The following is a 27,574-nucleotide window of genomic DNA, read 5'->3' on the forward strand; positions in this document are numbered from 1 at the left end:
TTATAAGAACTTTTGTGGAACAAGCAGGTTGTGTGTTAGTGATTAGCAGACTGTACGTCAGTCCCTATACCAATGAAGGACTGCTGCAGTATAGGGCAGCGGTCAGCAGTAGTGCACGGCAACCCTATGTATTGTGGACCGATAGCGGTCCTTACAGAACAGCAGACTGTACTGCACTCAGGCCTATGTACCGTAGCACCCTATACCAAGTTACCAGTCCTTATAAAAACTTTTGTGGACCAAGCAGGTTGTGTGTTAGTGTTTAGCAGACTGTGCGTCAGTCCCTATACCGCTGAAGGACTGCTGCAGTATAGGGCAGCGGTCAGCAGTAGTGCACGGCAACCCTATGTATTGTGGACCGATAGCGGTCCTTACAGAACAGCAGACTGTAACGCACTCAGGCCTATGTACCGTAGCACCCTATACCAAGTTACCAGTCCTTATAAGAACTTTTGTGGACCAAGCAGGTTGTGTGTTAGTGATTAGCAGACTGTACGTCAGTCCCTATACCAATGAAGGACTGCTGCAGTATAGGGCAGCGGTCAGCAGTAGTGCACGGCAACCCTATGTATTGTGGACCGATAGCGGTCCTTACAGAACAGCAGACTGTAACGCACTCAGGCCTATGTACCGTAGCACCCTATACCAAGTTACCAGTCCTTATAAAAACTTTTGTGGACCAAGCAGGTTGTGTGTTAGTGTTTAGCAGACTGTGCGTCAGTCCCTATACCGCTGAAGGACTGCTGCAGTATAGGGCAGCGGTCAGCAGTAGTGCACGGCAACCCTATGTATTGTGGACCGATAGCGGTCCTTACAGAACAGCAGACTGTAACGCACTCAGGCCTATGTACCGTAGCACCCTATACCAAGTTACCAGTCCTTATAAGAACTTTTGTGGACCAAGCAGGTTGTGTGTTAGTGATTAGCAGACTGTACGTCAGTCCCTATACCAATGAAGGACTGCTGCAGTATAGGGCAGCGGTCAGCAGTAGTGCACGGCAACCCTATGTATTGTGGACCGATAGCGGTCCTTACAGAACAGCAGACTGTAACGCACTCAGGCCTATGTACCGTAGCACCCTATACCAAGTTACCAGTCCTTATAAGAACTTTTGTGGAACAAGCAGGTTGTGTGTTAGTGATTAGCAGACTGTACGTCAGTCCCTATACCAATGAAGGACTGCTGCAGTATAGGGCAGCGGTCAGCAGTAGTGCACGGCAACCCTATGTATTGTGGACCGATAGCGGTCCTTACAGAACAGCAGACTGTAACGCACTCAGGCCTATGTACCGTAGCACCCTATACCAAGTTACCAGTCCTTATAAGAACTTTTGTGGACCAAGCAGGTTGTGTGTTAGTGATTAGCAGACTGTACGTCAGTCCCTATACCAATGAAGGACTGCTGCAGTATAGGGCAGCGGTCAGCAGTAGTGCACGGCAACCCTATGTATTGTGGACCGATAGCGGTCCTTACAGAACAGCAGACAGCACCCTATACCAAGTTACCAGTCCTTATAAAAACTTTTGTGGACCAAGCAGGTTGTGTGTTAGTGTTTAGCAGACTGTGCGTCAGTCCCTATACCGCTGAAGGACTGCTGCAGTATAGGGCAGCGGTCAGCAGTAGTGCACGGCAACCCTATGTATTGTGGACCGATAGCGGTCCTTACAGAACAGCAGACTGTAACGCACTCAGGCCTATGTACCGTAGCACCCTATACCAAGTTACCAGTCCTTATAAGAACTTTTGTGGACCAAGCAGGTTGTGTGTTAGTGATTAGCAGACTGTACGTCAGTCCCTATACCAATGAAGGACTGCTGCAGTATAGGGCAGCGGTCAGCAGTAGTGCACGGCAACCCTATGTATTGTGGACCGATAGCGGTCCTTACAGAACAGCAGACTGTACCGCACCCAAGCCTATGTACCGTAGCACCCTAGACAGACCAAGTTACCAGTCCTGATAAAGAGCTTTGTGGAACAAGTGAGTTGTGAATGATTAGCAGACTGCAGCAGAAGGGCAGCAGTCAAGTATAATATTCTTTCTATATTTGGAAGAAAGAATATTATACGTGTACAAGCCTATTACCGTACCACTGATACCAGTCCTGAAAAGAACCTTTGTGGAACTAATAGTAACAGCAAGTCTTTAAAATTATCCTCACTGCCTGACACACTGCTTCCTGCCTGTCCCTATACAAATTGGCAAAAAAGAGTAGGCTGGAACGATTAGCTGGAACAGCTCTTTTGTGGACCTGATAGTAACAGCTAATGATGATGATGATGATGATGATGAAGAAAGACTAATCTGGCTGAGCTGTCCCTAAAATAGCAGCATACAGCGCTCTGTCCCTTTATCTAAACTGACAAAAGAAACTCAGGCTGCTGACCTAACACCTATACCAGTCCTGAAAAGAACTTTTGTGTACCAAATAGCTAGCGTTTTCTCTGTCCCTACTCCACACAGGATCCTTTCCCTACAGTGACAGAAGAAAGAATGTAAAATGGCCACCGGATCGGGTGTATTTATAGGTTAGGGGGAATGTCCAAGTGTCCATGAGCTGTCATGTCTCAATTGGTTGTCCTGTAACACATGATAAACGTGTCACGAAAGGTTAAAGTTCTTGTATACATTAAACACGTAAGTCCGCCGGGGCGAACGACGGAAAAAGGCGTTCGAACCCGCGGACGGCGAAAGTCGGAAATTCGCCGCGAAACGACCGCCGGGCGAACCGTTCGGCCATCACTACTCAGTAATCAGCAGCACAGCAGTCAGCAGCAGTGCACCAGAACCCTATATACTGTACACCTATACCAGTCCTTAAAAGGACCTTTGTGGACCTAATAGTAATAGCTAGTGATTAAACTGACTTTCCCTGCTCCACACAGTGTCCTGTCCCTACACTGACAAAAGACAGCTGCAGCATCGGTCAGCAGTGCACTCAGTAATCAGCAGCACAGCAGTCAGCAGCAGTGCACCAGAACCCTATATACTGTACACCTATACCAGTCCTTAAAAGGACTTTTGTGGACCTAATAGCTAGTGATTTGTGTCACTACAGTCTGCCCCTGCTCCCCACAGCAACCTCTCCCTACACTGACAAAAGACAGAATGTAAAATGGCCGCCAGATCAGGTCTATTTGAAAAGGTAGGGGGAATGTCCAATTGTCCATGTGCTGAAATGTCTCAATTGGCTGTCCTGTACCCCATGATGGATGTGTCATCATGGGTCAAAGTTCTTTCACAATGTAAATGCATATGTCCGCCGCGCGAACATCGCCAGAAGACCGCTGGTTTGGCGAATCGCGAACACGCAAAATTCACCGCGAACCGACCGCCGGGCAAACCGCAAGGCCATCCCTACTCATTACATTACTACACTTCTTAAAGTGATAGTGTCATCTATTCTTAGAATACAGTTTGGGTACTTATGCCTGGTATTGTGGGTTCCACTCAAATCTGAGCGCTCCAAAGCCAGAACTTTGGGCTTCAATCATTACCAATACACTTGCCAGTAAGAGAGGTTTGGAGAGAGTGGCAAATCTTTTGTTTCCAATACCACCCCTTAGTTAGGATCGTTCTGGTTTTAAGGTTTAGGGGCAGAGACATTTGGTTCTCTAGTTATGTACAGTATGGTGTTGTGACAGTTTATTCACTGTTACTATTTACCGGTATTGCGGTTCTGTATTTCTTGCCCATTGGGAATAGTTTACCAAATAAATCCTCCTCATCTAACCTTGGTGTGTGAGTGTGTGGCATTGCCATTCAGGCCACTGACATCAGTAATCAGGGGACCCAAACATCAGTGGCTATTTCAGGGGTATGCGCCACATTTATGATACCTTTATCCCAGACTAATTTCTCTACAGCGTCCCATACCATTCCCCCAAATACCCTATATACTACTTGTAGCGGTGCCCCCGTCGAAGCCACTGAGTGTACTCCTCATGTACTCCTCAGTCACCTTAAGTCCATGAACAGTCCATGTGCTTGTTTTTGTTTATTTTATTAAAGGAATTTAACTTGGATGGGGTGAAGGAAATATGGCATGCCCGGTGAATTGTACAGTATCTCACAAAAGTGAGTACACCCCTCACATTTTTCTAAATATTTTGTTATATCTTTTTTCCCCTCAAATAACTCACACAGCCATTCATGTCTAAACCGCTTGCCACAAAAGTGAGTACACCCCTAAGTGAAAATGTCGAAAGTGTGAATATTGTGTGGCCACCATTATTTTCCAGCACTGCCTTAACCCTCTCAGGCATGGAGTTCACTAGAGCTTCACAAGTTGCCACTAGAGTCCTCTTCTACTCCTCCATGACAACATCACAGAGCTGGTGGATGTTAGAGACTTTGCGCTCCTCTACCTTCCATTTGAGGATGCCCCCCAGATGCTCAATAGGGTTTAGGTCTGAAGACATATTTGGTCAGTCCATCACCTTAATCCTCAGCTTCTTTAGCAAGGCAGTGGTCATCTTGGAGATGCCTTTGGGGTTGTTATCATGTTGGAATACTTCCCTGCGGCCCAGTCTCTGAAGGGAGGGGATCAAGCTCTGCTTCAGTATGTCACAGTACATGTTGGCATTCCTTGTTCCCTCAATGAACTGTAGCTCCCCAGTCAGGGCTGGACTGGCCTACCGGGATACCAGGAGATTTCCCGGTAGGCCGCCTGCCCTGGGGCCGCTTTTAGTTGCGGCTGCATCCTCGCTCTCTCCTGCGGTTCACAGAGCTGGCTGGCTCTGTGCTCGGCGCCGCTCTGTAACATGGCCCCGCCCCCTCAGACTGGCTGGTGTGATAGTAGATAGAATCAACTTTCCGCCTATCACACGAGCAGGTCTGAGGGGGCAGGACCATGTTACAGAGAGGCCACCGAACACAGAGCCAGCCAGCGCTGTGATCCGCAGGAGGAGATGCTGCAGGTACAGCCCGTGCTGTGTGCCACAGTGCCTGGATAGGAGTATCGGCGGGGTGTGGGCTGCAGGGGCCCCCCTGCCGATTCTCCTATCCAGCTTATTTTACTGTCCCCAGTTCACCTTGTGCTCCCTGCCCCCCCCCAGTGCTCTCCTCCACCACCACACTCCCCCCCTGTTCTTCCCCCCCAGTTGTCTCTCCCCGTTCTCCCTCCCAGTGCTCTCCCCCCTGTTCTTCCCCCCCTAGTGCTCTCCACTCGCCCCAGTGCTCCCCCCCCTGTTCTTCCCTCCCAGTGCTCTCCACTCCCCCAGTGCTCTCCCCCTGTTCTTTCCCCCCCAGCGCTCTCCCCCCGTTCCCCCCCAGTGCTCTCCTCTTCCCCCCCAGTGCTCTCCACTCCCCCCAGTGCTCTCCCCCCTGTTCTTCCCCCCCAGTGCTCTCCACTCCCCCCAGTGCTCTCCCCCCTGTTCTCCACCCCAGTGCTCTCCTCTCCCCCCCAGTGCTCTCCCCCCTGTTCTTCCCCCCCAGTGCTCTCCACTCCCCCCAGTGCTCTCCTCCCTGTTTTTTCGCCCCCCCCCCCCAGTGCTCTCCAGCTCTCCCCATCACTCTCCAGCCCCCTCCCCAGTGTTCTTCAGCCCCCCATTCTCCCCACCCCGTTCTTTCTGGCCCCCTGGTGCTCTCTAGCCCCCCCAGTGCTCTCTACCCCCCCCCGTGCTCTCCAACCCTGTTCTTTTTGGCTCCCCCCAGCACTCTCCACTCCCACCCCTGTACTCTCCACCCCCCCCCCCCCCCTGCATTTTGCCTCCACCCATGTGCTCTCCAACCCTACCAGTGCTCTCCACCCCCCATAGTGCTCTCCAGTCCCCTGTGCTTTCCACCTCTGTTCTTTCTGGCCCCCACTGGTGCTCTCAAGCTCCCCTCCATTGCTCCCCACTCCCCCCTGCTCTTTGTAACCCCCCAGTATTCTCCAGCCCCCTGTGCTCTCCACCCCTGTTTTTCTGCCCCCCCAGTGCTCTCCACCACGTCACACTCTTAGCCCCCCCAGTGCTCACAGCCTACCATGCTCTCCACCCCCAATAGTGCTCTCCAGTCCCCCGTGCTTTCCACCTCTGTTCCACCTAGGGTTCTTTTTGCCCCCCCCCCAGTGCTCTCAAGTCCCCCCCCCAGCGCTCTCCGCTCACCACCCCTGTGATCTCCACTCCCCCCTGCTCTTTGAGGACGGCTGAAGGTGCAGGTGGCCAGGGACCACTCCATCTCACAGCAAACAGATCCTCTGGAAGGAGCACCGTCCCCATCCAAAACGAGAACAGACCCTGCCTGCTGCTGGCCGTAATGGATATCCTGCTGGCATGCAAGGTACTGTACCAAGCATCAACAACACACCTTCCCACAGACAGGGACTGCAGACTGGGACATGGGGTACAGGAGGGGCTGCAATGATGGGCACAGTGAGACTGCATTCATGGCACAGTAAAGCTGCATTTGATGGGCACAGTGAGGCTGCATTTGTGGGCACAGTGAGGCCGCATTTGTGGGCACAGTGAGGCTGCATTTGTGGGCACAGTGAGTCCGCATTTGATGGGCACTGCTGAGGCTGCATTGAGCTCTTGTATCATGTCTGCAGTCTCTGACCATTTCCTGTATCATGTCTGCAGTCTCTGAGGGAGTCTGGAATTTGAATATATATATATATATATATATATATATATATATATATATAAAATCTATATATAAAGCCCTATGTGATTTCATATCTATATATAATACTCTTTTTTTTATCAAATGTGCTTTAAAATGTATGGTTTTCCCTTTCATGAACAAGAAAATAATGACATTATGCTGTTGGGCTGGTATAATAATGCTGTGGGGCTGGTATAAAAAAATTTCCAGGGCTGGTTTTTATTCCCAGTTCGGCCCTGTCCCCAGTGCTGGGAGCACTCAGGCAGCCCCAGAACGTGACACTCCCACCACAATACTTGACTGTATGCAAGACACACTTCTTTGTACTCCTCACCTGGTTGCCGGCACACACGCTTGACACTATGTGAATCAAATACATTTATTTTAGTCTCATCAGACCCCATGGTCCCAGTAATCCATGTCCTTGGTCTGCTTATCTACAGCAAACCATTTGCAGGCTTTCTTGTGCTTCATCTTTAAAAGAGGCTTTTTTCTGGGATGACATGCAGACCAATTTGATGCAGCGTGCGGCATATAGTCTGAGCACTGACAGGCTGACCCTCCCCCCCACCCCTTCAATCTCTGCAGCAATCCTGGCAGTACTCATACGTCTATTTCCCAAAGACAACCTCTGGGTATGAAGCTAAGCATGTGCACTCAACTTCTTTAGTCGACCATGGTGAGACCTGTTCTGAGTGGAACCTATCCTGGTAAACCGTTGGTCTTGGCCATCGTGCTGCAGCTTAGTTTCAGGGTCTTGGCAATCTTATAGCCTAGACCATCTTTATTTAGAGCAACAATTATTTTTTTCAGATCCTCAGAGAGTTCTTTGCCATGAGATGTCATGTTGAACTTTCAGTGACCAGTATGAGAGAGTGAAAGCAATAACACCAAATTTAACACACCTGCTCCCCATTCACACCTGAGACTTTGTAACATTAACGAGTCACATGACATTGGGGAGGGAAAATTACTAATTGGGCCCAATTTAGACATTTTCACATAGGGGTGTACTCACTTTTGTTGCCAGCGGTTTAGACATTAATGGCTGTGTGTTGAGTTATTTTGAGGGGACAGAAAATTTACACTGTCTCCTTCGGCACTTTCCTTGCTTGCAGACTACTCATCTTCCTTTCTCCTGCACAACTCTTAATTCTCAGGACCAGCTAGCACATGTAAGGTCAGGCCTGACACTGGCTCAGACAGGCCTTAGCAACTGCCTTTTGCAGGAAAGGACCACGGGCCCCTATAGTGTTGCAGAAATAGAAAGTCTTTAGTGCTAGCTATCCTACTGATGGACTACTGCTCCCAGTCAGCCCTCTTCAGGCCCTGCCAGCTCTCATGGCTGCAGCTGCCCAACTCCACTGCCCATGACATTGCAGTCCTCACTACTAGCTCTGCACCCATTTCTGACTGTTTCCTCTCAGTCCTCTCAGGCATGCCTCCCAGTCCTCCTGACTGCACATGTTACTCACCAGCCCTCCTGGCTGCAACTGGTGGTTCCCTCCTGAAGACTTGCCCAGCAGTACTAGCTTATTCTGTCCTCTTTTGCTCCTCCTGTGCCTTCTGTCCAGAACCTTCATACGTTCTTAAAGGTCTCCATCCTGAACCTGAGCCCCAGGCCCAAGGTCACCCCCCCCCCCCGCCCCAGACTGGGGAGCTCCCTTAAAGGCCCCTACAGCCTAGTACTCCATCTCCAATTCTTCCACCCCACCACTCCTCCCCAACTGGGCTGACCTGGGGTATTTATGAAGGCCTGCCCCCTGGCCACCTGCCAATCCAGGTTGGGGATTGGTCAGGGCTCCTTAGAACACCCCAGGCAGCTCTACCTCTCCTCTCCTTATAGAATCTCCTAGAAGAAAAGGGGAGGTCTCAGTGACGCTGCCTGTGAGTCACCAGTTGGTGCTCTAAGCCACTCCCAGCCCACTCAAACCAAAACAAACAGACCTGGTTGCCAGCCAGCCAGGCCTGCCTAAAATTGTGTGCTGCAGTTAGCCTCTTGATAGCCTCATCTAATTTGAACTAGCTGTGGTACTAGTTAGATGATGACTTCTGCCCGGTGCAATATATTGTGATGATGGAATTTTTATTGACTCACTTAAAGCCAGCCTTTCATGTCATCTTCCTTACTCAACAAGATCAGTAGTTTTAGATACACAGTCCAGGTTAAGGGTTATGTTTTATAATGTAAATAGACACATATTTCAGGTGTCAAGAGACCCATCAGACACCCGTGTCAGGAGCACTGTCAGACTACAGCTTTGCCCATCTGAATCCACATGGCTCAAAGAAGAAGAAAATCTCACAATAGCATTCAAACACTGGAGGGTTTATTATAAATCGACAACACAAATCAACACTGGTTGTAATTTGCCTTAATGCGATTAACATCATAGTGCTTATTCACAAGGTTAATCTCACCCCAGCTGTCACCATGATTTAGTAAACACTCTCAACCAATAAGCTACTGTACATCATTCACCCACCACTCAATCATGCAACAGCTTGTAACACACCTGAAAATCCCTAAAATCATGGAAATTCACAGGGAAACAAATTTGAATCAGTAATGAACCTAGATTACAGAATAGATAATAAAAGTGCATCAATAATACTATATTTAAAGAGACAGCTAAAGGTAAACAGGACAGTTACAACCTGTGATTTAACAACGGCATGCCACCATCCCTGGATATATTGGTAAAAAAAGGAGAGAGAAATAGGACATTACATGAGGCATCTCGTTGTAAATAAAGATAATATATTAAGTGTATATAACCATAATTTCAATGTCATAATCACATGTTACAATCCATAATATAATAAAGCACAATATACTATAACAATGATTAGCAATATATGATATTTATAGAAAATGTATCTATCAAACATAATAATAATAAAAGAGATAAAGTATTTATTATAAAAAAAATCCAGCGGACATGATTAGTATAGTATATACTGCATAAATGATGCCGAACATGATATGGATATAATGAACAGAATATACCCACATATACTCATACGTCAGTGACAGAAACATATACATATGGGGATTAAAAATTCATAGTAGAAACAAGCTTGTCCTGGCACCCTATGTTGGAAACTTGACATGTTTCATGGCATACAGCCACTCATCAGAAGTTAGATGCACAGTTATTCTAAAAGGATAAAATAGATAATAGATTTATTAATATATGATACCCTCTAAAGGGGAGAGAACATCATGTAAACAAACCAGTTCTCAACTACTCACAGAGCAGCCCATAGACCAACTCCTAACGGGAGTGGACGGTGGTCCTGCATAGGCTGTCTCACCCAGGGTTGAGGCGGGAGACCCTCCCTACAAATGGGGGACCGAAGGAAGCAACCATGGGACATATCCGACCGTTGTGATATGTTCCCTAGGTATAGTGTATGTGCATGCATTGTGTACCTGGTGCAGTGAAAACATAGGTGAAAAAATGTAATTATAATTATAAAAATATATATTTAAAGAGAATAGCAATATATACAACAAAATGTAAGGAATATAATGTATTACTCAGAACACCAGTCATCTAATTATCAGAACTGTGCATGACATTCAAGGAACATTTTAACCTACTTTTTTTAAATACTATTCAAAAGGTAGGTATACATCAAGATGCACTGGACAGGAAGCAATGGACTTTTAATATTCAAACTATTTATGAAAAAGACATATGTAAACAGGGTTATAACTAGAAGGTACAGGATGCCATAACAAACTTTTCAATGGGCCCCCCACCAGCATGTGTTCATGGTGCAGAACCCAGAGATTAATATTGTAAAGTAAAGCAAAAAGGCAATGGTCAATAGGTTGAAAATGTGATCCAGTGGTCAGTAACAGAAACAAATGGCCTTTGTCAATGGTTAGTAGGAGAGAAAAAAAGTGGGAGGAAAGAAAAAGTGCCCCCACAATGGTGGTTAGTATGAGGAAAAAATGCCCTGGCATCAGTGGTCAGGAATAAAAAATAATACTCTGGTGTTAGTGTTCAGTGGTAGTAAAAAATGCCCTATTGTTAGTTATCACTAGCAAAAAAAAATGCCTCCTCAGTGGTCAGTAGGTGGAAAGAAATATCTCATCTGTGTTTAGTAATAGGTAAAAATGCCTCTGTCAGCGGTCAGTAGAAGGAAAAAATGCCTTCTCAGTGGGCAGTATGTAGGCAGGTGCAGTCTACTTTCTGCATTGCAGGTGTCCCTCTTCCGCAGGGGCACTGCAGTTGGAGGGAAAGTCAACAGGAACATGGTTCCTCTATGGTTTCCTGGGTCACTGGGGAAGCTATCCCATTGGATGCTGCCACACCATGCTACTTTAGCAGCCATCTTGGGTGAGGCAAAGCCTATTTAAGGCCATAGCTCCCAGGTTTGGCCTGCATTTTACGAGCGGGTAGAGTAGGGACAGGTACCCTTCCTGGTAGGGACAGAACCTTTGGCAGGGAAATTTTTTTCTAAAGAGGAGGCAAAGCATAAGGCTCACACTTCTCTGGACATCTTCCTGCTTGGGAACAAGACAGCCAGGCCACATTCTGCCCCTCTTAACAGGAGCTGTTAGTTTGGCTGAATCCTGCTCTCTACACACTGTTGTACCTGTGAGCTGGGCTGTCTTCCCACCCGGTTAATTGTGAAGTGTCTGTTCATTATTTCATTGCAAGTTCTTTCATCACACTTGGACTGTGCATGTTACTGCCACCGCTCCACCCTGCACCCCACCTAAAAGCAAAGGGAAAAGATGCCTCATCATCGGTCAGTAGGGGGAAAATGCTTCATCTGTGGTCAATAGGGAAAAAAATGCTTCATCAGTGGTCAGTAGGATAAAAAGGTAAGATGTGGGGGGATGGACAGTAGGCCATCTAAAATCCAAATGCATTACTGACTCCTGGCTCCTGCGCTGACTGCAGCACTCTATGCGTTATATACTTTTGACTCTTGAATTTTTTGCATTACACATCCTGGACCCCTACATTTTGTATAATGTATTCCTAAACCCGCCACTGCAGCACCTTGTGCGCTATGTACTCTTGAACCTCGCACTCCATGCATTGCACGACCCTGAAAAGCTGCCTTACATACTATATTGTACATCAAGTTGCCGACTAGATCAATCACAATTAAAGAGACTGCAATTAAATTATTCACAAGATGGCATTACACTCCGGTTAAAATTCACGCCATTTTCCTCACAACTCCTCAGACATGCTTCAGAGGTTGCAACTCCGCAGGTTCATTCTCACACATTTTTTGGGAATTGTGAGAAAGTCACACATATATGGAAGCAATTAGAAATATTTGCTTCTAAAATCCCATATAGTAGTGTATTAACCTAACTCTTCACAACTGTCTATTATTTTTTCCTATCACTGGACTCAAATTCCTATAATATGAGACTGATCCACACAATATGTGTAGCAATACACTGGTTGATAGCATTCCACTGAAAAGTCCTCATCAGTTCCATTAACACACTTAAAAACTAGAATTAACAATATCAATCTTATGGAAAAAATATTCCACACACTACAAAACACGAATAATTTTTATAACAAAAAAATGGGACCAGTGGCTTAATTTTTCCAATCTCTTTTTCAACCCTGAATGATATTACTATGTATATATATATCTGAACCATTTAGGAGATAGGTCTGATTTAAATGTCAGGAAGCCAGCTCTGTGACTCAAAAAATGCATCATCTTTTCTGGCAGGGAGGATCTTAGCACAATGATTGCATCATATCCTCTTCTCTCTCTCTCTAACTGTAATCAGCCTACATTTCCCATGAATCCTTGAGGTGGGAGGGAATGTGGGAGGTACACTAGGCTTGTACATGGCAATGTGAACCCGCCCACTTCAACATAAATTGCACCCCTCATTCTGCAGCCAGCAAGCCATACATAACACACGGTATGATAGGTTACAGCCTTATAAATAGAAAACATTTTAATATAATTAAAACCAGTCCTACGTGTCAGGGACCACCAGAGCCAAATTTCAGGGACCACCAGAACCAAATGTCAGGGACCACCACTGCCAAATGTCAGGGACCATCAGTGCTGCATGTCAGGGACCACCAGTGCAGATTATAAGTGCCCATCAGTGCGGTGACACCAGTGCCTTATCAGTGCCCATCAGTGCGGTGACACCAGTGCCTTATCAGTGCCCATCAGTGCGGTGACACCAGTATCTAATCAGTGCCCATCAGTGCAGAGCGGGGATAGTTACAGATCATCGGGATGACAGAGCGCATCTCGGGCTGTTAGGTCTATATGTGAGGACATCGATCCTCATACAGCCCCACCTCCCTGCCCCCGGAATTGTGATAGACAACGCAGAGCACACTGTTCCAATGTACAGGGAGGCTGTACCACGAGCTGTGTTCTCACATACAGACCTATCAGCTCGAGATGCGCTCTCCCGATGATGATCTCTAACTCTCTCTGCTCTGCAGACAGATGGTGGGATGGCGGGCGGGTGGCAGCAGTGGGAGGACGGGGTGGCTCTGGCAGGGAGGAGGAGGAGCGAGCAGAGGAGCAGGACACCACCTCTATGGGAGGCACAGACCAGGGGCTGTGAGACCCCTCTGCCCACTACAACTAGCCAGGCGGAAATAGCGAGCCAGGCAGAAACTCCCAGCTTGCTTTCAAAGGACTACAGGGGGGAGTGTCAGACCGCTGGCTGAGTTTAGTGGAGGGATAGCAGCAATGGTCTTTCAAACGGGAAATCACCAGGCAATAACGTTTTTTCAGCAAGTTCAGCAGGGTATTGCAGAGCAACTACAGAGCTCAGAAGAACATGGCTGACATAGTTGGTGAAGGTAGGTGATCAGCAAGGAGAACATGGAAAAAATTGCCCAGAGTTCTGCTTTAACTGTATGCCGACCAGCCGCCGCAGTTGCACTGCCGCAGCATGGCTCGGCTGTGCAAATCGCCGTTATGCTACGTCGGTAGCATAAACGGCCACTATGGGGCGCGTGACAATGAGAGTGCCCGGCGGTCAATCGCCGCTGGGCTCCCACGATCGCTCGGGGCACGTGGAGAACCGGCAGCTGTGTGTATAAACACATAGTTTCCAGGTCTCTGAGCAGGGAACTGACAGATCGTCTGTCCATACAGAGTATGGACAGCAATCTGTTAGTTTCCCTGCACAGTCCCATCCTCCCTTCAGTTAAAACACAAAACAGAATACATATTAACCCATCCCCTGCCCCCTAGTGTTAACCCCTTCACTGCCAGTGACATTTTTACAATAATCAATGCAATTTTAATCACACTGATTGCTGTATTAATGCCAATGGTCCCAAAAATGTGTCAAAATTGTCTGACGTGTCCGTCATAATGTCACAGTCACAATAAAAATTCCTGATCGCCGCTATTACTAGTAAAAAATATATATATATATAAAAATGACATAAATCTATTCCCTATTTTGTAGACGCTATAACTTTTGCGCAATCAATCAATATACACTTATTGTGGGGTTTTTTTAATCAAAAATATGACTAAACTGAGGAAAAAAATGTTTTTTTATATATATTTTTGGGGGATATTTATTATAGCAAAAAGTTAAAAATAATGCGTTTTTTTCAAAATTGGCGCTCTTTTTTTGTTTATAGCACAAAAAATAAAAACCACAGAGGTGATCAAATACCACCAAAAGAAATCTCTATTTGTGGGCAAAAAAAGGACATCAATTTTGTTTTGGAGCCACGTCGCACGACCGTGCAATTGTCAGTTAAAGAGACGCAGTGCCAAAACCCAAAAAGTGGTCTTGTCTTTGGCCAGCCAAATGGTCTGGGGCTTAAGTGGTTAAAGTTTTTTTTTTTTGGAGTGAACATTCCTAACACTTTTAGTAAATTAACCTCAGTGTAAATTTCAGGCTTTTCAATTTATGAAACATTTTCTTATAATCTTTTAGTTATTATATTGGAACTTTGTATACTTTTATTCAAAACTGTAAAAGAAAATACATTGTTGTCACTGGAAGGACATCTAAAATCCTATAAAAAAAAAAAATCAACCCACCAATGTAGCCAAACACTTTTGGGCTGATATAATTGAGACATAAGCCTATGTGCAAGGATTTTGCCCACAAATCAAAAGTGGGAATATTTTCCATAGGCTCTGCAGAATATAGGTGTATTGGATTTTTCTTGTTCAATATGTTTATTGAGTTTACACAAGAAAGGTGTAGCAATAGTAATCAGAACCGATAAATGAAGATGAGTAACAGAATAAAATACGATATGGTTTATTGGATTTTTAAAGGGGTAGTAAACTCAAAATGATAAATTTCCTGCTTTGAAATCCTTAATAATTAATGTATATAGTAAGGTGACCAGATTTTTTAAATTAAATCCGGGGACATATTTTTTTTTTATTGGCAAATGGTAAACTATTTTATACGCATATTTTCCTCAAATTATATATGCAGTCAGAAGTATAGCGTGGGTTGTCAGCGCCCGGGACAAGACAAGAAATGTGCACCCCGCCAGACTTTTAGCACTCCGAGTCCCTTCCACTAGTACAGTAGTACTGACCAACTTGATTCCTACACTGACCTACCTGCTCACTGAACTAACCTACCTGGTTTCCTACCCTGACCACTACACTGACCTACCTGACCACTACACTGACCTACCTTATCCCTACACTGGCCTACCTTATCCCAACATTGGCCGACCTGATTCCTACACTGACCACTACACTAACCTACCTGATTCCTACACTATCCTCTACACTTACCTACCTGATTCCTACACTGACCTACCCAATTCCTATACTGACTACTACAATGACCTACATGAGTTCTATACTGACCACTACACTGACCTAAATGAGTCCTGCACTTCTCACACACCCCCTACATGAACAGCATAGATTGGTTGATTTTGCTCACCTCTCCATGGCCTCCATGATAATCTATCAGAGCAGGGCTCTCCCCAGCACCAGGTACTGTTCCCAACACCCAGCTGCTCCTCAGTATCCCCTGCCAAGAGCTTCTCCAATAGCTGCCATATGCTCTGCACTGTTCCTCCCCTCCGCTGTTCTCACACACACACGGGCCGCCCTCACCAGAGGGATCATAGGGGACAGGCTAGACTACAGGAGTCCCTGGACGGGGGGGGGGGGCAACACAGCACACTTGGGGGGGGGCACAGTAATGATTTTGCATCCCCCAAATGTTTCACCCAGGGCGAGAGTAACAGATGCCCCCCCTCCATACCACTGCAATCCAGGGACAAATCCGGGGACAGACTGGCTCCGGGGACAGTGTCCTCAATCTGGGAACTGTCCCCGGTAACCGGGGATGTCCGGTCACCCTAGTATATAGTGCCATTTGTATCTTCTGTATATACTGTTCTATATTTTGCAGTTTTAGGCCTCGTTCAAAACATGTGCAGAGACCTATGTGCCCTGTTCACACCACAACATTGGTATTATATTTTTTCTGCACAGAAAGTATGAATTTTTCTGTGCAAAATAAAACTTACCTGACACCAACATTATAGTGTGTACAGGGAACATAGGAAAGTACAAAAGAGGCTGTGAGGGGCAGAGGATCTGGTTAGTAAAACTGCTTTACCTGATATTCTAGGTGTAAATAAGCATTTAACCGCTGCAGTGTGTAGGGGTCTACTACAAGGGAACTTTTTACTTTCCCTGCAGTTCAGCTTTAATTATGGCAAACATAACTACACAGTCTCCATATAAACATTACATAGAAGAGGGAAAACTAGGTAGGATTTTAAGCAAGTAAAAAAACAAGGAAATAGGTATGAAGCTATTTCTTATAACTGGCTACTGTGTTCTTCACCTATAGCAGCCCCCTTTCCCGTAAGGCAAGCAGGCCTCGGGTACTCGGTTGCCACCAGGTCTTATACACAATGCTATATTGCCTGACCACCATGCCAGGGCAGGCACGAACTGAGCAAAGCAAACAGGTACTTGCGGTTGGCAGACAGGTAGCGTGGTTCTATGACAGTCTAGGTAAAAGGCAGGCTGAATTCAGGGAATAGTCCAAAATCTGGTCCAAGTTAGGGAAATTCAAACTATCACAAGCATGCGAGTGAGGGTTTGGCTGGCTTATAACAGGTTTGGTTTCCACCCAGACACTGGTCAATTCAATCACCTTGCAGGTGGTCAGACAGACAAGGAGAGTGCCAAAGCCAAAACACCAGATGCTGGAATGAGGAGCAGGAGCACTAGATGCTCCTGGCACTGGTGCAGCTGTGCATAGTAATCGATCATCTTCAAACTTCAGCTTGTTCAATTAGGCCCCCAACACAAAGCATGCACTGCTCATACCAACAAGGTGCAATATCCTTCCAGGTGCTTGCCCCCGGATCACCACTATAACTGGATTGTGTAGAACAGGGGTAGGTAACCTTTTGAGCACAGTGTGCCGAAAAATGTTTTCAAAGAAATTCAGCGTGCCGATTTTACAACAAAAAATTGTTAACTTTACACTCAATCACGAAAAGGATTTTTTTATAAAGTAAATGCTGTAAACTATTTGAATAATAGTGACTAATTAACATCCTGCACTCTCATGCCTTAGATCAGCCCCAACTCCTGTATCTCCAGTCCTCAGAGCAGCCCTAATTCCTGCACCTTCACACCTCAGATCACTGTACCCCACTGCTCATCTGTCCCCTCACTGTGCTACCCAGCACATCTGCCCCACCTCTGTACCCCCTGCTCATCTGTTCCACCACTGTACCCCCCTGCACATCTGCCCCACCTCTGTACCCCCCCCCCGATCATCTGTTACACCATTGTAACCCCCTGCACACCTGCACCACCACTGTACCACCCTGGTCTTCTGTCCCACCACTGTAACCCCCCTGCACATCTTTCCCAACAATATACCCCCGTTCTCATCTGCCCCACCACTCCCTGCACATCTGCTCCACCGCTGTACCCCCATGCTCTTCTGTCTCACCGCTGAACCACATCCTCACCTGTCCTAACACTGAACCCATCTGCTCATCTGCTTCACCACTGTAACCCCCTTTCTCATCTTCCCCACCACTGTTCCCCCTGCTCTTCTATTCCATCTCTGTTCCCCCTGCTCTTCTGCCCCACCACTGTAACCCTCTACTCATCTGTCCCACCAATGTACCCCCTGCTTTTCTGCCCCACTTCTGTACCCCCTTCTTTTCTGCCCCACCACTGTAAACCCCCGCTCATCTGTCTGAATAATGCACCTCCCTTTCACATCTGCCCCAACACTGAACCCCCCCACTTATCTTTCCACCACTGTAACCCCTTTCTCATCTTGCACAACACTGAACCACCCTGCTCATCTGTCCCACCACTGTAACCCCTGAACATCTGCCCCACCGTTGTACCCCCGTTCTTCTGTCCCAAGGCTGAACCCCCTTCTCATCACTCCCACCACTGTAACCCCCTTTCTCATCTGCTCCACCACTTTATCTCCTGCACACCTGTCTCACCACTGTAACCCCCTGCTCATCTGTCCCACCAATGTACCTCCTTTCTCCTCTGCCCTGCCACTGTACCCTCCTGCACAACTGCCCCACCTCTGCTCTCCTGCCCCACCAGTGTAACCCCCTTTTTATCTGGCCATCACTGAACCCTCTCCTCCTGCTCCTCTGTCCTACCACTGTACCCCCTGCTCATTTGCCCCATCACTGTAACCCCCTTGCTCTTCTGTCCCACTGCTGAACATCCTTCTCTTCTCTTCCACTACTGTACCCCCTGCACATGTGCCCCACCATCGTACCCTCCTACTCTTCTGTCTCACCACTAAACCTCCTCCCCGCTCATCTGCCCCACCGCTGTACCCTCCTACTCATCTGCTTCACCACTGTACCCTCTTCTCATCTATGATATGCATGACATGCAGAGTGGGGAAAGGAAGCAGAGATGAGATGCATCTACCTGTCCTGGCACACTCATCCTGCTGATCCACCTTTCACATTCAGCCCCCATGCTTGTATGTGATGTATGTGATGTCACATACATGTATCTGGAATGGATATGCAATAATGATCTCAGGTCAGGGGCATTTTCTGAAAGCAGTGGGCCTGTGTGCAAGACTGGGCCCCCGCAGTTGAGAATGAGAAAAGGTTCGGTGCCGAGCGCCGCAACTAAATTGGATGTGATTTTCATTGTGCTGAATACTGGCTGTGGCTTAAAGGGACACAGAGTGCCAGGGTTCAGTAGTAAGTGACGCAAAGTTCAGGGGTCAGGTGTAAGTGACGCAGCGTTCAGAGGTTGGGAGTAGTAGATGATGCAGAGCTGAGGGGTCAGTAGTAAGTGACACAAACACATAAATTAATATATATATATATATATATATATAAAAAGTAGTAGGTGAGATGCACACACGGTCAGTGAAACAGGTGTGCCAGCAATCGAGTCTGTCCCAAAGACTCAATATAAAAAAGCAGAAGAGGGATTGCTGCACAAACAAAAGTAAATTTATTGATAAAATTTACATCACATCAGGTATAATTCAGGTATTCAGGTGACGTTTCGGACTAAACATGATATCGCCCTTCCTCATGACCCCATACCTGCAATAAAAATTGTAACCAACTTCACATAGAAAGGCTTATAGCTCACATCTATCATTAATCAGTTAATTACATTCAGCTGGAATCAATCTCCACAAACCACCCCTTGTATCTCTCATACATCATTTTTATATCTATGGGTATATCTGAACAATAGCTAAAAAACGGGACAAAAGGATGCCTTCCCTTGAAGATAGTATGCTGAATCATGTAGTTCATCCAAAAAAATACAAAGAAAACATAATCAATGAATCATCAAAATTTATTTGTGTATTCACATACCATGAAAAAAACTAAACAACAAACAAAGAAATCTCATAATGTGTGGCCGTATCGGCCAATATCTGGCAGATCGGTCAACACATATAGAGACTTGTACCATCATTAAAATAAATAAAGATCAAAATCTGTATTTAACCCTTTAGGATATAAAGAGTCTAAGCGATTTATCCAGTAAACTTCTCTTTTTCTCAATTCCAATTCTCTATTCCCCCCACGTCTGTTAGTTGGAATACCATCGATTACCATATATCTCAATTGAGAAACCGAATGGTTCATTTCTAAAAAATGTCTAGAGAGAGGTAATTTAGCGGTAATAGCGCCTGAATTATATCTGATATGATGTAAATTTTATCAATAAATTTACTTTTGTTTGTGCAGCCCTCTTCTGCTTATATATATATATATATATATATATATATATATATATATATATATATATATATATATATATATATATATATATATATATATATATTTTTTTTTTTTTTTTTTATATGGGACCAAGTTAACATTTTACACGGATATACCATGCTTGTGAACAAGCGCGGTATATCAAACTTCTTGTTCCAGCTCCACTTTCTTTCTTCTACATTGTTCAATTAAGCTTTGACAATAAAACGTAGAAGCTGATTGGTTACTATGCACAGCTGCATCAGATTCTGTGTGCACCAGTTTTAGTAAATAACCCCCTAGTGACCACTGAGTATAATAGAACCAACATATACAAAAACAATGTATTTTATTGTATATAGATTACACTTTTAGTATAACATTATAGAAAACATATGAAAATATTGTTACAAATAAATGAATCGCAGTCTTGATGTATTACCTTAGGAGGGGTCTTCGTGTTTTGTGGAACAAGACCCAACCAGGTGACAAAGAGTTGCTGTTGGCTATATACGCTTACCGGCCCATATGAGAAGTACCCCAAGGTATCCAGCAACATAAAGTTATATCTACAATAGCAAAAATACTATACTGTATATATGCCCAGCCTGTCATCATGTGGTCACTCACAAAAGTAAAACCTATTTTTATATATAAAAACAGAGGTGGAATCGTTCATTTTGGGCTTACCTAGATTTTCCTGCCCATATGGATAATATTACATATGGGGAGGGAAAATCTAAAGTGGGAGGGTTGGGGGCAACCTAAGACAAACCAATTAGAGCCCCAGGCTCTAATCACATTATTTTCAAAAATTTATGGACCCAATAGACAGCCATTAGTCCGGCACCCCACACACTGCACACACATAGAATTATTTATTTTTAAATAAATGATAATATGACTAACATTTTTTAACTTTGAGATGTTAAAAAAGATTAGTCATATTTTCATTCATTTAAAAATAAATTGTTCTATGATTAGCTTTCTTATTTGGTAAAACTTTGGGGGAGGGGGGGGCGATACCCCTGCGCCCCTTATGGACCAGCCGCCACTGTGTACAACCCTAACCAAAACCATATAATATGAGTTCAAACCTAAACACTTTCAATTTGTATGTGTAGAAGGTGCCCTGCTTATTGCGCAGCCAGGCTGAGCTGGCCGAGATCATTCTGTGAGGGAGAAAGTGCCTTCCTTACAAAGACACACAGGGCTGCTCACTCTGCATCCTCCCATGTCCCTATTGGCAGGAGGAGGACAGCCAATTACAGGAAAAATTACAGGGGGGATAATGAGAAAGACTTTAGCAGTAGCAGCTGCAAAGGATTCTGGGATATGTAGTCCCCATCTGAAAGGGCCCCATAGCTTTCTATGAACACAGAACTGCAAGAGCCAGCCTGTTCTGGGGAGAGAGGCGCAAAAGACTCCATCTTGATTTACCGGAGATTTCAATTATCATGCAGCAGGGGAAGGGACTGGACTTAGGGGAGTGGTTCTACCACCTGGGTCAGTCCACTGCATTGCTCCAGGCATCCACAACTGGTTGGGGACATTCAGCCTGAGAGAAAGGGATCTCAGGTGCATATCCAGGCCCACCTGCATCAACAGAGTGAAGCGTTCCAGTGTAACTTGACCAGTCGGGTCCCCAGAAGAGCCTGCCTGTTTCCAGGACATTCGTTTGGACCTGACAACAGGATTTGGTGAAAGGGCACTTGCCCATTTGCAGAAAACAAGGACACTGCACACAGAGAGTTGTTTCACTTTGCCCATTTAGCTTTATGGATACTGTATACAGACATCATCATTGCTCTTAGTTACCTTGCTGACACCTGTAGTGCTACAGGACACCAGCTCATTTGCAGATACAGAGATACTGTATACAGACACCATTGTCCTTTCATCTTGCACACACACGTCCAGGGCTCTGTATATGTAGTGGGTGTGCAGGATAGTTTATCTGGGAAGTTAAGCCCCTAAATGTTGAACTGGGTACAGTGTGTGTAATTGCGCCTGTGCTGTTGGGATAGAAGAGAGAGGATTGACATAAGAGAAGGACATTCTTCTGCTCTCCTCCTGCCTAGAGCCAATTTGAGTAGAAGTAATCAATCCGATATAAAGTTTAATATTGTGATTTATTTTCCATTTAAGTGTGCCTCTTCTCTTGGGGACATTCTCGGGTTTGGAATCCCCTGAAAGTAGCCTGAATTGAGAGCTATATTGATCTTAAAGTGTTACTAAACAGTAAAAATGTCTGTAGATGCAGCATAGCATACTTGTTATACTCACTGTGGAACTGCATTGAGTATAAAGGCTTTTTTATCCTGTATGCACAGATCTTTCCCCTCCTGGGGACGGCCAGCTAACACAGGCAGAGTAGCCAACCTGCACATGTTCAGTTATGTCTTTTATGCTGGAGAGCAATTTACTTGTTGATCAGAGTTAGCCAGGTCACATGATATTGATATAACACATGTGGCCGTGTATACAGGCTGAAGTGGAAATCTCCTCCTTTCTGAACTCTCAGCACTGGAGAAACTGTGCAGTTTATGATGTAACCGTGGTATACAGATCATCCAAAAAGGTATATAGTGGCAGTATTTTAATGTAAAAAGATGATTTATAAGCACCATGGGGGGGAGGGGCAATGAACTATTTTCATATTACTGGGTTTAGTAACACTTTATTCTCAACGAATTGCTCTCCAATTGATTACTTGAATATATATAGACTGTTACTGTCTGTAACCTCTCCACAGAAATATTGCAGTAAAGACAATTTCTGTGTATTATGATAATGTGTGTGTTTCTCATTGGTGATTGCACTTACACTATAGCCAGGTGTGCCAAGAGCGGCACAGTGGTGTAGTGGTTAGCACTCTCACCGAGCAGTAAAGGGTCTCTGGTTTAAATCAGAACCATAACACAACCTGCCTGGAGTTTGCATGTTCTCCCTGTGCCTGCGTGGGTTTCCTCCGGGTACTCCAGCCTCCTCCCACACTCCAAAGACATGCAGGTAGGTTAATTGGCATCTGTCCAAAATTGGCCCTAGTATATGAATGGGGACCTTGGATTGTGGGCTCCTTGAGGGTAGGGACTGATGTGAGTGTGGAATGTACAGGGATAGGGACAACTGTAGACACTCACTCAGGTTGAACTGGATGGACTGGTGTCTTTATTCAAACTTACTAACTATGCAAGAGGGGCAGAGACTGTTATTGGGGTATGAGAGGCAGAGAATGCAATAAGTAGAATTATAGGGGTCTGATAATGTTGAGTTTATATATATTATATTTATCTATAATATCACTTTAAGAATTTGTAATACACTTTCTTGCTTCTTCTTAGACACAGAATTTTCAGTCTATGATGACCTCCACCACCAGATAAGAAGCAACAATTGACTCCCTTTTTACTCCAAGAAATGGACAGTCTTATCTAGCTGGTCTGATCCAGTACCGTCATGGCGCCCATGTTTTCTTTCGCTTTCTATCAGTCACATGATGTCACCACCCATTTAAATGTTCCCTTGCTACAAAGATATGAATGCTGATTGAGCTAAACTATACAATCACACCTATAACATGCCTAGTGCTTATGCATATTCATAAAGTATATATTGTTAAACTTGATGTTTTTAAGTCACAGACACTTCCTTTTTCATTCGGTCTGGTAGTGCTGAATATCGGTGTGTTTTGTGTCTCTCCACTGCAGTGTATGAATAAAGCACCTACCTACTCATATTTTACAAAGCTCTGGGTCTGCAATCTCATCTGTATGTCTTGTTTAGAGACTCCTTAGCCTGATTTAACAGCAACAAACATATATAAGCGGCTCCTGCGGTGGTAGTGCTATATACTCAATCATGCAGGCCCTTGTAATCTAAAAGGAAACTAAATAAGAAAATGGTATAATGTATGGCCAGCTTTATTGTACTGCGAAAGTGGAAATGAACTTTAAAATATTTCCTGGTTGTAGTGCCTATTTCTGTCCACTAGATGTCCCATGTGTGCAACGTTTCTATGTATGTGTGCTCTATTCTGCAGCTACCGCACGATTGAGTATTGAGTGAGTGACCATGCTCATTTATTTCGAGTTTCTACCAAAACCTGGTGACAGTTGGAGTGAGACTACCCTTGTGAAGAAGTGCTATGAATGTGTATGGCGCCATGGCCCAGTACTAGCAGTACCGAGGACGAATAACGACCCCTTCCTCTATTCGGAATCCTATTTTGCGGACTTTGCACCTCTCGGAATTGTGCTTCACAAATATCCAGCAGGTGGCGCTGTGTGTGGAGGATTCCAACGCTAGCAACCGCCAGCTCACAGCGCAGCCTTCGCTAAGACTCATGGTCATTGTAGTCCTGCCGCGTTCTGTCTCCGCTACTGATATCGTCCTGTTCGGCTCCTTCCCCTGCAGCCTCTCCCTGTGTCAATACATCTCCTTCGTACTAAGCGTCCGGGCTAGGAAGGAGCTCGCCTGAAGCGACCAAGGAAGGCTACAGCCGCCTCCAGAGCTCAGAGGGAGAACTACAAGTCCCATGCTGCCTTGCGAGGCGGGGCACGGCAGGATTTAAAGGTGCAGTACGAGCCGGAGATAATGCAGCAGGTTGGTTAGGGGATTTTTTACTGCAATATACGTACGTATTTAAATGAGTGTGGTGGAAAAAAAAAAAAAAAAAAGAAGGAAGGAATGACAGGGTGAGACATGACACGAGTGAGAAGAGCGAGCCATCCTCCCCAAGCTGTGTGATAGAAGGTATAGTAGACTGGCAGCCTTCTCCTCTCATGTAACGCATGATGTGTGATTGGTGAGGGGGTCCTACAGGAACACTGCATGCTGGGCCTGGGGGGGGGGGATTACTGTTATTCTCTATGTGATCACAGATAGGCGTGCTGCATAGAGGGTGATGGGGGGGGGGGTGATCAGATTATGGCACCATACAAGTAAGGCTGCATTGTGTCTCTTCTATGCCCCATAGCCCTAAGGTGCCCATAATGAAGGGGCATGGATACCACTCATTTCTAGGATTAGGTGTCCTATGTATTCTACATATGCAGCAGTCCTTTTAGGCGTAAGCAGTTTGAAGAGGGTTCCGCCAAGCTGTCCTGCAGAGCAATCCTCTAGTGATCAGATCTGTTTGGGGCCCCCCGGGGGTGCCACCTACGCCTCTCTCTCCGCCAATGCTGTAATCTAGTCCTACCATGCCTGGCACAAGAAGATGTACAGACAGCATTTATATCATCTCCCCCCACCCACTACCCAAGCTTTGATGTGTCAACTGATCTTCACCAGCCACTTGCATGATATATATATATATATATATATATATATATATATATATATATATAATTTTTTTTTTATTAGCATTGCACCACAGGGCCTTTATTCCACCAATAGATCATCCCAGCTGTTTACATACAAAGTTTTATATGCTACGGAAATATGGATTTTTTTTTTTTTGGTTGTCGAATAATATGATGGTCTGCCTAAATGGAACTTTGCTGCTTCTAAATCAGAACCTGAACCATTTGCTGCAAATGAAACTAAAGGACAAAGACGATTGGTTCGTGTTGTTGCCATGGAGCCAATTGTTTAATAGCTTTGCATTTTGTGTTCACAAAAAAAAAAAAAAATGGTCGGAGTAGCAAATCAGGTGCTTGCTTTAAATTTCTAAATTATACCATTTATGACCACTGTTTTTTTTTGGGGGGGGGTTGTTTGAATTTTTGGGCAAGGGTCATTTTGTTTTTTATATTTTGTTTTTCTAAATTTTGGTTTAAACTTTATTATTATTATTATTATTATTATTTCTGTACTTGGGTAACTTTCTGAGTTTAGTCATTTTAACTTCATTTGAAATTGTGACGTAACCTCCTTAGACGGCTGAACAGTAGAGGGTGCAAGATCTGGCACTGCTGTTGTTGCTGTTGCTGCTGTTGTTGTTACTGTTGTTATTATTTATTACAGGTACTTGTATAGCGCTATCGATTTACACAGTGTTTTACATATATCGGAAGGCTATCCACAGGCGAGTCTGAATTCGTGGGAGGAGTCCGGGGCTATTTAGCCCTCCTCCACGGCTTGTGTTTCCAGGCTCCCACTAGAGCTGCACAATTCTGGCTAAAATGAGAATCGCAATTTTTTTGCTTAGAAGATAGATCATGATTCTCTCACGATTCTCACGACATAACATCATCTTTCACATTAAAACAAAAAAAATGATGCTAACTTTACTGTTTCGTTTTTTTTATTTATTTATTTGTTTTTTTTTTCCCCAAACAATTGCATTTGAAAGACTGCTGGGCAAACACAGTGTGACATAAAATATTTAGTATATAGTGAATATAGAATAGTGAATCGAGATTGTGTTTTTTTTTTTTTAAGATTAATCGTGCAGCTCTAGCTCCCACCCTCCCGGTTCCAACACATATTTCTGTCACACTTTGTCCAGTTATACTTATATACTTTCATCCATACAGGGTATGCCCTCCTTTCAGGTATACCGACCAGTCAGGCCAAGGCACACCGCAGGTCTCGGTAAGTTAGTGCTTGTCGGTACAGCAGGATTCTCGCTACAAATATTATATATTTACATCAGTCCCTGTCCTCAAGGAACTTGCAAGGTCTATAACTCTCATTTTTACATACACATACAAGGGCCAATACACATTTAGTATTATTATTGTTATTCATTTTTATTCTGGTTTTCTTAGCACCAACAGTTTGCACAGCTCTTTGCAAATTTAAAGGGATACAGTACAATTGCAATGCAATTCAAGACAAGGGCCTTGCTCATAAGAGTTTATATTGTAAAGCGCTGTGTAGCTATATAAATCCTGTATAATAATAATAATAAAGGGAGGGGCAGGGGGATGAGTTGATGGAGAAGAAAAGAAAAAAGAAATGTCAGTTGTTAGGTAGACACGCTAAAGCACTGGTCTCCAAACTGCAGCCCAGGGGCTGGATGTTGCTCTTTGTTTGCCTTTATCAGGCCCTTGGAACGCCATTCCTCCCGCTGACGCCAGTGGTGAGGCACCATTCCTCCCGCTGACGCCAGTGGTGAGGCACCATTCCTCCCGCTGACGCCAGTGGTGAGGCACCATTCCTCCCGCTGACGCCAGTGGTGAGGCACCATTCCTCCCGCTGACAACTTGGATGGGGCATTATTTTTTTCAGTAGTACCATTTTTCTACCCCCACAGGCCACAGTCCAACCCCCTCCAAAGGCCTAAAGAGCAGTAAACCGACCCCGTGTTTAGAAAGTTTGGAGCCCCCTGCTCATGGATATGGAAAACTATGATGCGTTTGCCTATGAAGGCAAATTCTGGCTCTGCCCCTCTAGGGGAAAATAAAAACGAATTGAAGGGAAGGTAGGAATGCCCACTGCAGGTTTAAACAGAACACAAGTTGAACACCAGACTTGTGAGGTTGGGCTGCACTTTTAGGTGTGGGGGGCCTGATGTAAAATGGTGGCACTGCTAAAAGTAGAATTATGACAGATAAACCTTATAGGACCCTGTGGGTATTGTTTTCTTTTATTTTCAACTTTGACTATAATGTACCTTTTTAAAAGCCAAGCAATTTAGAAGAAAGAGATGAGTAGCAGGACTTTTCTTATCTCTGACTTAATTTACCCTCAGTATCCTAAGGCCTTGTAAATGTTGGACAGGTTTCCATGCATCTGCAGCATTTTCAGATATAGTAATATGAATAGACATAAGAATATAAATTGTTTCCAGCAGCCCTTATTTACGC

General features: G+C 45.0%; 1 protein-coding gene across 4 annotated transcripts in view; it reads left to right on the top strand.

The window, feature by feature from the left end:
- ASPHD2 (aspartate beta-hydroxylase domain containing 2) overlaps positions 1 to 27,574 on the top strand; it is a 164,152-nt gene that overhangs the window by 51,062 nt on the left and 85,516 nt on the right. For 2 of the 4 annotated variants that reach the window (XM_077461367.1, XM_077461373.1), the window contains exon 1: positions 24,432 to 24,575. The exons of 1 other annotated variant lie outside the window; for it this stretch is intronic. The gene's annotated coding sequence lies outside the window, so the exon portion shown is untranslated. One more of the 4 variants, XM_077461368.1, reaches the window with a different exon arrangement.

The sequence above is a fragment of the Lithobates pipiens genome, unplaced genomic scaffold (assembly GCF_037356315.1).
Source record: "Lithobates pipiens isolate NorthernLeopardFrog02 unplaced genomic scaffold, aLitPip1_a1.2 Scaffold_3, whole genome shotgun sequence".
Lineage (NCBI taxonomy): Eukaryota > Metazoa > Chordata > Amphibia > Anura > Ranidae > Lithobates > Lithobates pipiens.